The sequence below is a fragment of the Budorcas taxicolor genome, chromosome Y (genome assembly GCF_023091745.1).
Source record: "Budorcas taxicolor isolate Tak-1 chromosome Y, Takin1.1, whole genome shotgun sequence".
Classification (NCBI taxonomy): domain Eukaryota; kingdom Metazoa; phylum Chordata; class Mammalia; order Artiodactyla; family Bovidae; genus Budorcas; species Budorcas taxicolor.
In genome coordinates, this window is record NC_068936.1 from 8,785,250 (window position 1) to 8,799,316 (window position 14,067).

The 14,067-nt window shown below is 40.8% G+C and overlaps 1 pseudogene; it reads right to left on the bottom strand.

Moving 5' to 3' along the window:
* Positions 1 to 12,542: 12,542 nt before the first annotated feature.
* LOC128070891 (zinc finger protein 280B-like) lies at positions 12,543 to 13,831 on the bottom strand (annotated as a pseudogene).
* Positions 13,832 to 14,067: the final 236 nt, after the last annotated feature.

Below are 14,067 nucleotides of genomic sequence, written 5' to 3' on the forward strand. Positions count from 1 at the left end.
AAGTTCATAAGTGATATTGGCCTGTAGTTTTCTATTTCTGTGTTGTCTTTGTCTGGTTTTGATATCAGGGTGATCGTGGCCTCATAGAATGAGTTTAAAAGTGTTCCTTCCTCTGCAGTATTTTGGAAGGTTTTTGGAAAGATAAGCATTAGCTTATCTCTAAATGTTTGATACAACTCACAGTGAAATCATCTGCTCCTGTGCTTTTGTCTTTTGGGGGATTTTTTTTTATCACAGTGAAAGAGTGTTTCTGAACCATGATAGACACTGGAATTCTTGGCTTCTGGAGGAGAAGAATTCAATCTGTGGCCAGAGAGGACGGTTGCTCACTCAGAACTTTTTTAAAGCATAAAAGACGTAGAGAAAGCTTCTGCCATACACAACTAAAAGGGACAGACATGTATCTCTTTCAATTCTGGTTTCCTCGCTGTGTATGCCCAGCAGTGGCTTTGCTGGGTCATAAGGCAGTTCTATTCGCAATTTTTAATGGAATCGCCACACTGTTTTCCATCGTGGCTGTACTAGTTTGCATTCCCACCAAAAGTGTAGGAGAGTCCCCTTTTCTCCATACCCACTCCAGCATTTATTGCTTGCAGACTTTTGGATCGCAGACATTCTGACTGGTGTGAAGTGGTACCTCATTGTGGTTTTGATTTGCATTTCTCTAATAATGAGTGATGTTGAGCATCTTTTCATGTGTTTGTTAGCCACCTGTATGTTTTCTTTGGAGAAATGTCTATTTAGTTATTTGGCCCATTTTTTTTGATTGGGTCATTTATTTTTCTGGAATTGGACTGTGTAAGTTGCTTGTATATTTTTGAGATTGGTTGTTTGTCAGTTGCTTCATTTGCTATTATTTTCTCCCATTTAGAAGGCTGTCTTTTCACCTTGCGTATATTTTCCTTTGTTGTGCAAAAGCTTTTAATTTTAGTTAGATCCCATTTGTTTATTTTTGCTTTTATTTCCAGAATTCTGGGGGGTGGATCATGGAGGATCCTGCTGTGATTTATTTCGGAGAGTGTTTTGCCTATGTTCTCCTCCAGGAGTTTTATAGTTTCTGGTCTTACATTTAGATCTTTAATCCATTTTGAGTTTATTTGTGTGTGTGGTGTTACCCCAATGTTCATGGCAGCACTGTTTATAATAGCCAGGACATGGGAGCAACCTAGATGTCCATCAGCAGATGAATGGATAAGAAAGCTGTGGTACATATACACAATGGAGTATTACTCAGCCATTAAAAAGAATACATTTGAATCTGTTCTAATGAAATTGATGAAACTGGAGCTGATTATACAGAGTGAAGTAAGCCAGAAAGAAAAACACCAATACAGTATACTAACACATATATATGGAATTTAGAAAGATGGCAATGATGACCCTGTATGCAAGACAGCAAAAGAGACACAGATGTGTAGAGTGGACTTTTGGACTCTGCGGGAGAGGGAGAGGGTGGGATGATTTGGGAGAATGACTTTGAAACATGTATACTATCATGTAAGAAGTGAATCACCAGTCTAGGTTCGATACAGGATACAGGATGCTTGGGGCTGGTGCATGGGGATGACCCAGAGAGATGTTATGCGAAGGGAGGTGGGAGGGGGGTTCATATTTGGGAACGCATGTACACCTGAGGTGGATTCCTGTCAATGTATGGCAAAACCAATACAGTACTGTAAAGTAAAAAATAAAGTAAAAATAAAAAAAATTAATAAAATAAAATAAAAGGGACAGATAGAGTTCCCCCTGGATAGTCTTTTGTTGGATATTATATAGCTTCTGTGTGTGTGTGTGTGTGTGTGTGTGTGTGTGTGTGTGTGTGTGTGAAGTCACTCAGTCCTGTCCAACTCTTTGCAACCCCGTGGACTGTAGCATGCTTCTGTCCATGGGATTCTCCAGGCAAGAACACTGACATGCATTGACATTTCCTTCTCCAGGGGATCTTCCAAACCTAGGGATCGATCCCAGGTCTCCTGCATTGCAGGCAGATGTTTTATCCTCTGAGTAACCAGCGAAGCTGCAGTCTGCTAGTTAAAGAAAGGAAATGTCTCAAAACTCACAGAATGGTACCAGGTGAGTCATCCCAGGCCATAAAATCATTGACATAAATCTTGAAGAAAGGCAGATTTCCATACAAATATATTGTTTCATTAACACAGAGTAGGAAGACAATGTATGAGCATAATATACTGTTTGTCAAGTCAGTTCTGAGCCGTTAGGTGAACTGACTTGAAGACAGAATCTACAGTAAAGACATGGTACATTAACAAAGCTTAAGACAAACATTTATTTTAGAAAAATGCATTGGTTAGCTCAAGGTTTGAGAAAAGTTAAGTTCAGGTGGAACCAGGTGTCATTACGGCAACACAAAATTTTAAGAGAAACCTCTTTTTTATATATATTTGTAAAGAGAAGGGGAAATAATATAACATTAGTGTGTTTCATCCTGCAACTTAAGAGAGAGATAAAAAGTCTGACACTTGCAGCCTATTACCTCCATTTGGAGACCCCTGTCCTTCCTACCTGTTACACTCTTACCCCCTGCCCCCCCCCTCCCCCCCCCCACACACACACACCTGTTTTCTTTTATGAGAATTATGTTGCCTAGGGAAAGGGACATTGGTGTTTCATAACAGCTTCCAAGCTGGTAAGGGGCATTGTCCCTAAATTGGTGAGGCAACAGATCCTCCTAAGCCTCATACTGAGAGTCTCTGATCCCGAGGCCTCAAGTAGTAGATGGAGGAAACTGTGGCTCTTATGGGAGTTTGGGTAGCCATTTGTAACTAAAAAGCATTCATGAGACTAGAAATAAATCCGCTACACAGTTGCAGATGCAGGGGGTAAACAGCAACACAGAACAATCAAATTATTGTAATTAAGATAGTTTTCCACCATAGGGAACTGGTTCAGTTCAGTTCAGTCGTTCAGTCGTGTCCATTTGTTTGTGACCCCATGAACTGCAGCAGGCTAAGGCTCCCTGCCCATCACCAACTCCCGAAGTTCACTCAGATTCACGTCCATCGAGTCAGTGATGCCATCCAGCCATCTCATCCTCTGTTGTCCCCTTCTCCTCCTGCCCCCAATCCTTCCCAGCATCAAACTCTTTTCCAGTGAGTCAACTCTTCACGTGAGGTGGCCAAAGTACTGGAATTTCAGCTTCAGCTGAATTTCAATCCCAGGGCTGATCTCCTTCAGAATGGACTGGTTGGATCTCCTTGCAGTCCAAGGGACTCTCAAGAGTCTTCTCGAATACCACAGTTCAAATGCATCAGTTCTTTGGCACTCAGGCTTCTTCACAGTCCAACTCTCACATCCAAACATGTCTACTGGAAAAAAACATAACCTTGACTAGATGGAACTTACTCAGCAAAGTAATCTCTGCTTCTGAATATGCTATCTAGGTTGGTCATACCTTTTCTTCCAAGGAGTTAAGTGTCTTTTAATTTCATGGCTACAATCACCATCTGCAGTGATTTTGGAGCCCAAAAAAGTAAAGTCTGAGACTGTTTCCACTGTTTCCCCATGTATTTCCCATGAAGTGATGGGGCCAGATGCCATGATCTTCATTTTCTGAATGTTGAGCCCAGTTTTTGACTCTCCTCTTCACTTTCATCAAGAGACTTTTTAGTTCCTCTTCACTTTCTGCCATAAGGTTGGTGTCATCTTCATATCTGAGGTTATTGATATTTCTCCTGGCAATCTTGATTCCAGCTTGTGTTTCTTCCAGTCCAGCATTTCTCATGATGTACTCTGCATAGAAGTTAAATAAGCAGGGTGACAATATGCAGCCTTGATGTACTCCTTTTCCCATTTGGAACCAGTCTATTGTTCCATGTCCATTTCTAACTGTTGCTTCCTGACCTGCATACAGAATTCTCAAGAGGAATGTCAGGTGGTCTGGTATTCCCATCTCTCAGAATTTTCCACAGTTTATTGTGATCCACAGAGTCAAAGCTTTGGCATAGTCAATAAAGCAGAATTAGATGTTTTTCTGGAACTCTTTTACTTTTTCCATGATCCAGTGGATATTGGCAATTTGATCTCTGGTTCCTCTGCCTTTTCTAAAACCAGCTTGAACAGGTAATCCAAGTCTATGTCCCAACCAGTAACGCTGAAGAAGCTGAAGTTGAATGGTTCTCTGAAGACCTACAAGACCTTTGAGAACTAACACCCCAAAAATGTTCCTTTTCATTATAAACGAACTGGTTAACATCCCCCAAAGTGAGGCATTTGAGGCTTCAGGAGTAGCCATAACCAGAATCATCATGTTCATAGGTTTAGTAAAGTGAGTAACATTAGTTCTCATATTAGGTCTATATGTACAGCCCTGGCTATTAATAATGGCACAAGTTCCTCCTTGTGCAGCTATCAGAATATATAAGGCTAAACTGTTTTGTAAACCATCTTTCTAATTTGCGTTTGTACATCATTAGGAGCTGAAATCACTTTTGCGGAATCTTGTAAAGCCCATTGAGTAAAATTAATCAAAACATCCACTTGTAGCATAACATCTGTAGGTCCCAGAATGGGATCAAACACTGCAGCCAAATAATCATACCAGTGAAATACAAACCTTGCCCACCGAGTTTTAAGAGGTGGTAAATTAACAGGATTTTCTGGAAGCTCTGAAAATAGGAAGCCATGAGGAAAAGCTAGGCTTAGGGTGCATCTCCCTATCCAGCCAGGGAGAAGCCATGCCATATCCAGTAAGCCCCATTTGGAGCAAGCCAGCATGACTGAGATATCCAGTCCCAATCAACTCCTGGCCAGGCAAAGGGAGGACCTGAACTCGGGTTGTAATTCATGGGAATGATTACCTTGCATATTTTTTGAGGCAAAAATTCCAATTTTTTTTCAATTATTATAATTAGGTTGTTCACTAACTTCTGGGAATGGCTGTGTTTGTCCCCAGCTGATAGGGGCAGTAGATATTAGACTTCTTTTTCAGGAGTTAGTCATATAACTCATCTCATATTTGATAAATACCAGGTAAAAAGCCAAATTAAAAGTTATATTCAGTCCATAGTTAAAGTACAAAGTGTTGTGCCAGTTCATCTTAGGGTTATTAACTGTCATCAGACTAGGAAAAGCCATTGCATATCATTCTTGTCGAAGGTATTCACAGACTTGAATAAAGTTTTTTTCCTTGAAGTGGAGACATCTACCATGGGAAGCCTCCATTGATGAAGTCGGGAGCGCTATGCAAATCCAGCAGTTAGACCGATTGTGGAATCCAGCATAGGAGGGAGCCCAGGGCAGGAAGGCATTGTCTTGAGGATCAAATGGAAGACTCAGGATTTTTGGAGTCAACAGAAGTAGGCTGACTTAGACTATTAGGCCCATCTTAAATGTCCAAAGTCAGAGCATAGAAAGTAATGACATAAAATGACGTCAGTTAATTCTGGTCAGGGTGCAATCTCAACTCGACTGGGATGCACCCACGAATCATTTCCTGGCACTTTGATAGCCCTCGGAGAAGAAAGAATAGCCTTGTAAGGGCCTTCCCAGAGGCGTCTGAGGAATTGGCCCCCAGATCCCAACATTTTTCAGCAGGACCTTGGTTCTGGTTCAAATAGAGACTTGCCTGACTCAGAGGCTGTGTCAGGAGTAATTTCTCAGAGTTTCATTAATTTCTGTTGAACAGCTGAGTTACATAATTACTTAATTCTAAGGCTTTAAAGTCTATACCAATGTCTTTGCATAAGAAAGGCTTTTCATAAGTACATTCAAAGGGGGACAGTCCCTCCTTTTTGAGGGCAGTCTGAGCCCTCATTAAAGCTATGGGTAGAACTTTAATCTAATTCTCCTGCATATTTTCAGTTAATTTGTGCAGATAACTTTTGATAATGTCATTGGGTTTTTCAACCATTCTGCCTGTTCTAAAGGTGAGTGTGACTGTAAAATTGTTTGGTAAGCCTCAGAAAGCTGGAAGGGGATGCCTCATGGCATTATTTAGTCAGGCCAATACCCTCCAAAGAGTTTAGGGGTGTCACTCTGAGATCCTTTCAGTCACACAGTAAGACTTCTACCAAGGTTCAGGGTGTTATCCCTCAGCTATCTCAGCAGAAAACCAAGACAGAGTAAGCCTTATTATGAAGACATGTGTGATTGTGGCTTTGGAGTGGGGTGCTTTGCCATGAACACCAGTAAGAGTATCAGGAGACACACCAAGGTTTTAAGATAACATATTTAAGTTCAGCTCGGACTGCAAGGACCAGCAATAGTACAAAATAGGAGCTCTGGACTTCTACCTTCTACAAGCAGGAAGCAGGCTAGGGAGACTGTTTCATGTAACCATATACTAGCCACCTTTCACGCAACGGCATCACGTCAGGGGGTAGAGTTAAAAAATCAGAGACTGAAGCCGAGGAAGTTTCCAGGCCTTAAATACTAATCAAAGGACTGCCCACAAGAACCCATGGGATTTCACAACTGCTACTATTGACTCCCATCTCCCCTCCCCTTTCTGGAACAGAAGTGTCTATGAAGGTTATCTATGCCCCAACATACCACCACTGTATGTCGGCTGTGAAAGGGAGCAGATTTACTCATCTCTTTTGCTCACACATCCTCAGGTCTAGAGGAACTACACTTGTATAATTTGAACTGATGTGTTGGAGACTTGAGAGGCTCTTGGACTGCAAGGAGATCAAACCAGTCAATCCTAAAGTAGATCTCTCCTGCATATTCATTCGAAGGACTGATGCTGAAGCTGAAGCTCCAATACTTGGGCTACCTGATGCGAATAACTGACTCTTTGGAAGAGACCGTGATGCGGAAAAAAATGAAGGTAGGAGAAGGGGACAGCAGAGGATGGGATTGTTGGATAGCATCATCGACTCAATGGACTTGAGTCTGAGCAAGCTCCTGGAGTTGACGGACAGGGGAGCCTGCAGGGCTGCAGTCCATGGGGTCGCAAAGAATACGACACAACTGAGCAACAGAACACTTGAGATACTGTACACGTGGACCCTGATCCATAGCTGGACCTGACTTAGACGACAAGGTCCTGAACTTCAAGTTAATGCTATAACAGATAAATCGTTTGAAAGCATTGGCAGGAAAATGCATTTTGGACATACAAGCATGTAAACAGTTTCCGGCCATCTGTGTACCACGCGGTTTTAAACTATGTCCACGGTTCCTTCCTTCTCCCCTTCACATGTGTGGTGGACTTAGTGGCTCACTTCTCATGTTAGAATATTGTAGAAACGAACAATGAAGCGTCTGAGACTAGGTCATAAAAGGCACTGCAGCCTCCTTGCTCATCCTCTTGGATCACTCACTCTAGAAGCCAGCTTAGTCATATCTTGGGAACACTCACGTAGCCCTTTAGAGAGGCCCATGTGAAAGAACCGAGGCTTTCTCCCAACAGCCAGCAAGCAAACTGGTTTCAACAGCTATGTGAGTAAGCCATCTTGGAAGGAAATCCACCGGCGCATGGCAAGGCTTCAGAGGATGGCAATCTCATGAGACACTGAGCCACAACACTCAGCTGAATTACTCCTGGATTCCCAACTTTCACCAGCAGTATGAAACTATATTGTTTCAAGCTGCTAGTTTTGGCTAATTGGTTATGCAGCACTCGTTCATTAATGCACTGCCAACTTTGGGCAATGCCTTTATTCAGGGCTGCCTGTCCATCTAGTCCAATCTAATCCAGAATCTGCTACTTCACTTTAGAAAACACAGCCCACCCTTGATTTGACCACCCTCAGTATCAGATCAAATATCATTTCATTCACCTGAATATCTTATCAGCCTTGCCTAGCCTCAGCAATGATCCTCTCAGTTGAGCCAGAATCCACCCTCACCCTTATAGTCCTCTTAATAAGTTTCCATCCACTGACACCCATTCTGTTATTGTTGTCCATTGCTTTTCAGTCTCCCATCTCTGTTTGTAATCCCATGGACCCACCCTGTTCCTTAGCTATAAATCCCAGCTGCATCCCTGCTGGAGTCAGACATAAGCTCAATCTCTCTCCCATGTTATAATACCCCACTGTAGTACTCTTACCTTGAATCAAGTTTTCCTTACCACCTTTTGGAAGTGTTATGAATAATTTTTTAACATTGCCAAGTTCTGTTAGTAAGGATAATTCTCAAAGGAATATAGTTTTATACCTTACTCTCTATACTATATTCATTTGGGGGAACAAATATCTAAAATTAAAACATTTTATGTTTTCACCATACAAACAGAAAATATCTTTGAAACTACATTTACATATCTTAAAACATGTAGGAATCTCAAAAGGATGTGTGTATAGACATGTCAGTGGATACACACACATACCCTCAGAGCTCCAAGGAAAACTTAATTCTCAGCAAACGATAAATTAAAACATTCAGCCTGAAAATAGTGAAATCTTTGGAATCAACTTGCCAAAAATCTTAGACAATGAAATTTTAATTAAAAACCATGTATACATAAAAATATTTGGGATTCAGACAAAATTGCCAAATAAAGATAGGTCAATCCCTAAACCATCTATGAGGAAAAAAAAAAAAAAGAAATCCTCAGTATCATGTAATAACCTATAACGGAAAAGAACCTACCAAAGAATAGATACGTATCTGCATAACTAAATCACTCTGATATACATCTGAAATTCAAGACTGTAAATTTAATACATTAACAGAGAAAAAAATTGTAAAGAAAGCTTCTAAAATACAAAGTTACAAAGGAAAAAATCCTAAAGAATGTAGAAAGTATATATGAATTGAAACAAAAATAGAAAACAACAAAAATAAACCTTGTTGGGATAATAAAGCAAGAGCTGCTTCTTGGAAAAAGAAAATCAGAAACATTGATACAACGCTGGGAAATCTAATAAGGGGACAAGGAGGTTAATTATGGGATTCTGAGAGGATAATATTCAACTCTGAGTGGAATTACATTTGTTTCAGGAAAGGTCCAGTCAAGCAAAAACCTGGAGAAGGAAAGGGAAGGAAAGAAAGAGGAAGAGAGACAAGGGAACAAAGCAAGAAAAAGAAAGGAACGAACGGAGAACGAAAGAAAAGTAAATGTCTCAACAAATGTTGTAAACTATCCAATCAAACAATTCTCTTCAAGATCTAAAAACAGAAACGGAAATTTATTAAGCCAGATACTCATTGCTTTTGATGGTACTCAGAACAAGAAAGCCCATTTACACATCACTATTTAGAAGTTCAGAACTGGCCAACACCAATACGATTATGTAAAAAAATAAAAATATGCCATGTTATTTGTAAAAAGACAGCAGAAATAATTTTTTAAAAATTATTTCTACAAATACTAATTTTACTTACAATGTTTGGCAACATTAATAAAATAATAAATTTTTCCCGAAAGAACAAGCACAGCAGACAAGGAAATTCACAAAGGGCAGTAACAAAATAGTAATGTTGACAGATCTTCAATATATTTGCAAAGAAAACAAAGTGTCATTGTGTGAACAAAATATAGAGGTATCAATAGAAAAACAGAGGAAGCTCCTGAAAGAACTCAACTCACTATTAACTATCTTTTATTTGCAGGCACAGAATCTGACTCAAGTTAAATCTAAGAAGCAAAGCCCTGAGGTTATTATCTCTTCGTTTGTGTGTGTGTGTGTGTGTCTGTGTGTGTGTGTGTGTGTGTGTGAAAATTTAGGAAATTTAGGCTGGAGAGGGAAGAAGAGGATAGAGACTTCAAGTGCCTTGAAGGAGGAGGAGGAAAGAGAGGGGGTTGGAGATTTGATTGTGTTATTTGAACAGCATTGGTGAAGCTCAAACAAGGGAGGTAGCAAGCCATGCAGGCCTACGGGAAGAGCATTTCCCGAAGAACAGCACTTGCAGTCTCTGGATCGGGAAGAAATGGAATTTGATGGAGGAAAACCAAGGCCAGTGTTGTCAAAAAGAGTACATTCGTGGGGAAAAGAGTAGAGTAGAAGGACAGAGAATGGAAGAGAGGAAGCAGTCAGGGACCATATTGCTGGAACCTTTTAATTTGGCAATAAATACAACTTGTCCTCCTTAGGAGCATACTTCACAGCAACTAACAGTAACAGTGTTGATAATACTCAGCAACAATAAAAACACATAACTAAAACATTTCGTATTTTTTACTACAGAAATCGAAGAAAGGAGATAAGAATGCAATAGTCTGCGTATTTATTTATACACAGAGTTTTCACCTGAGACCAGAATACACACACACTCTTTATACAACTAAAAGTGGTTTAAGCTGACACTCAGCAAAGTGCTTGGGCCCAAGTAAACTAACTGGAAAGGCCTAGTAAAATATTCAAAGTGCAAATAAACCAATCAAGCTTCGAGTAAATAAACAATTTATTTGAATTTGAATTTACACTCAGGAAATTACCTAAAATGGAGACAATAGACTCACTACAGCTTAATCATCTGTAGTCCTTCCTCTTCAGTTCTGAGAGGGATGCTAACCCCTTGGTGATTATCACTTTCCAGCATTTTGGGAAAGCTTAGAGGACTTAAATAAATTGAGGAGTGGGGAGAGTGGGGAGAGACAAAGAGGAGGAGAAAGGAAGAGGAAACGGAGAGATTGCTCCTGGCATAGGTCTACAGACAGGATCCCAGCTTCCTTGAATGGTGCACAGAGACTGCTAGCTATCTGTGCCAGAAGTGGAGAAGGGGTGACATTCAACTCCAGGAGGAGACTCAACTCCAAGAACCTACAGAGGCAGCCAAGTGTGCTGATGTTCAGGAACCAATACTTAGAGGGGTTGTACCCCACAGGTCTGTGAAAGAGCCCTTGGAGACCGCAAGAAAAAAAGGTTTCCACAAGTATAGTCACAGATTAGATGGTTGGCGAGATTAGAGGAAGGATAACTCTATGACCTGATAATTACTGAAATACAGGAGACAATTCCTGCACATCAGACTGTGTCAAGAAAGACTGAAACTCAATTAGTTTGATACAATGGGAAATTACACACACCAAGAATTAGCTGTTAACGCTACTACATTTGTGTCCAAGGCAAGATAAGATACAAAACTGAAATCTTCACATGTTCAACTAGGGTAAGACACATGTAACTGGAAAATATAAGGAAGAGTTCTAAAAAGGGTTTAATCACCCTGGACTATTTTTATCCGCCATATTTACTATTCTTGGACAACTCCATTGTAGCTTAAGGGTAAGAGAACTCAATTTAGCCCAATTCAAAAGCTGAACAGATTTCCTGTGTTTGATCCTTTGCAGTTAAAACTATGGGTCCAGCACAAATCAAAGTGGACGTCAAGGCTCTCTTTCCTTTGGGAATTTTAACTTGCTTTGCTACTGTGTCTGACACAGATATGCCTACCTCATTGGGACTACAGGCCAGCCAACTGGCAAAGGGGACGCAATGAATCAAATTCCCCTGTTGATCACTCAACAGGAGGTCCACAGGCACCAGGTCTCATTCTATTAACTATCTCTGCTTCTCCAACTGCAGTCAGTGATACACAGGGCCTGCTTGATGCTTGCAAGGGTCTCTCAGCAAACACAGGCATTTTAACCGTTGGCTTCCTTGAGATGTCCCTGGGCTAGGTAAACGCACTCTGAGACAGTGTTCCTTCTACCTTGGCTCTATGCCTGGAGTGAATGTATGTCTCTTCCTCAGCTGGGACAAGAAGCCACAGCTCTTCACTGATTAAATCCCGTGTCTGGTCCAAACTCACATCATAGCTTCTCCATCAACTTCTCCACTGCACGCTTTCAGAGCCAGGTTATCTTCGATCAGCCCAAGAGGCACTTCAGAGAGTGACATTCAGATCTGGCTATATAGCTGATACTGAGAACTTCAAGGCATGAAAACAGTTGAAAATTACGTTGCTAAAACACTCTACAGATTATATGTATACTAGAGCTTTCGAACTTACAAGTAACATCAGCTACTGAAATAGGTTCTTACTTTTCCTTTCTCCACTTCTCTTATTCTCTCTCTCTCACACACGCGTGCACACATTCTTTTTACATGTTAAGACAATTATATGAAAAACAGATAATAGATTTTTAAATAACATCTCAATACGCAGATCAAACGACATTGTACTTCCTGTATTTAAAACAAAATCACATAAATTACCCATCGGTTTCCCTATATTTGATATTATTGAATAATGCTATAATTTGATCTTTTTGGTTTTAATGGGGTTTTTAACTTTGACTGAAATACTTGCTTCAGACTTACTGAAAGCAGAATTAACTTTTTTCTTCTTTTTTTGAACTCCTACTTTTAGATTTGGGGGGTGATGATTCAAAATCAGATGTGTTCACGGTAATGGATGCTACTTCCACCAATCCTGGTTGAAGGGGTTCCAGTGATACCTGAATAACAATTTTTGTTTCAGGAGACAATCCTTCTAGCTGCTTAGGCTTCTTAAACATTTGATGACACTGGGTCTTGTGCTCCCTTTCCTCTTTGGAAGTCAAAAACTGTAGCCGACATTTGGAACACTGGCGAAAACTCTTTTCCCAGTGCCCTCTATGATGATGTCCGTAGGCTGTTGCAGTTTTAAAAATTTTGAGACAAAACAGGCAAAGTAAATTCTTAGTGTCACCATGGTATGCTCTGAAATGTGCATCCACATCTGCAAAAAATGATGATCTGTAACTGCAAACCTGGCATACATAGGGCATTTCACCAGGCTTATGATTGTCTTTCATGTGCTCTAAGAGAACCTGATCTGTCTCAAAGGACAACTCACAGATGCGACAGACTGCGGAGGGCTCCTGGGGAGTGTGGACACTTTCAATGTGACACTGCATCTGGAAGGGAGTAGGAAACTGGCGGAGGCAGTGCCGGCAGGTGGTGTGGGTTTTCCAGCTGTCACCTCTCTGCCTCTCAAGTTCCAAATGGTGCTTCATGTGATTCATAAACTTGACATTTTTTAGAACTTTCAAGCAGCTGAGGCATTTAAACGCTGTGTGGGTCTTCGGTTCTGGCTGCCCAACTCCTATATGCTCTCCATAGTAGAAGTCACCAAGTAACACAGTCAGCTTTCCTTCTGTGGGATCACCAATTTTGTCTGGACTTGCTAAACTTGGAAAATCAGTTTTTGTCAGTCCATTTTCCCCTAAAGGTCTTACAGGCTTGCAATGAACACTGTCCTTTGGAAAAGGTGTTGGACAAGGTTCTCCATTCTGAACATGGCTTAGTGAGGTATGGACACGGTCCGGTGTGCTTTGCTGAGTGGTCACTGTATGAAAAATACCTGAAAGGGAAAAACCTAAAGAATGTTCCCCTATAATGCCATCACTGAGCTTAGGCCTTTTGGGATTTCTGCTATTTGTTTCACAAGTGGAAAGTACCTTTGAGACATGAGGACTTTTACTCATATCTCCTGCAGAAACCGCTCTTTCTGCTGGATGCTGCAATGAACTTGTGAAGGTAATCAAAGAAGAACATGACTCCTTTGAAAAGCAATTCGGCACTCTTTGTGGTGAAATATTTTTACAATCAGCTTGAGACGGAGGTTCAATAATAATAGGACTATCTGTTGATCTTGATTCAGAGTCAGAAACTGGCAAGACAGCCTTTGCTTCTGATGTAGCAGTCACATGACTAGCAGGCTGTAATTTGTCAGCGTTACCTTTCCTGAAGTGACCATACCTTTTTCTCCTTGAACAAGAACCTGGGGTATCTCTGCTCAGTACGTTTGAAACGACTGGTTTTGAAGCTGAGCTCATCCCAACAAAGATCACGTCAGCATCTTCATTTACATGTTCCACTCCGACCAAGATCACTTCATCATCATCATCATCATCTGCTTGTTTGGCTTCTCCCTCCCTTTTCCGTACTTCTGGCTCTTGTTCTTCTTCACGTAACATACATGGTAGTTCCATATTTTGAATCCTTTTTTATTCTTAGAGGGTGCGGCCACAAGTCCCAGGGCTTCCTTTATACAAACTGCCACCTAAGTATAAACATACTACATATTAGTTAAGTACAGAAAAATGGGCTATATGATTATCTCCAAAACTCTAGAGTAGTTTTAAACATCCTTATCTTACAGACAAAGACACCGAGTGTCAACGAGACTCAGTGACAGCTGAAAAACCTATGACTACAAGTCTACATG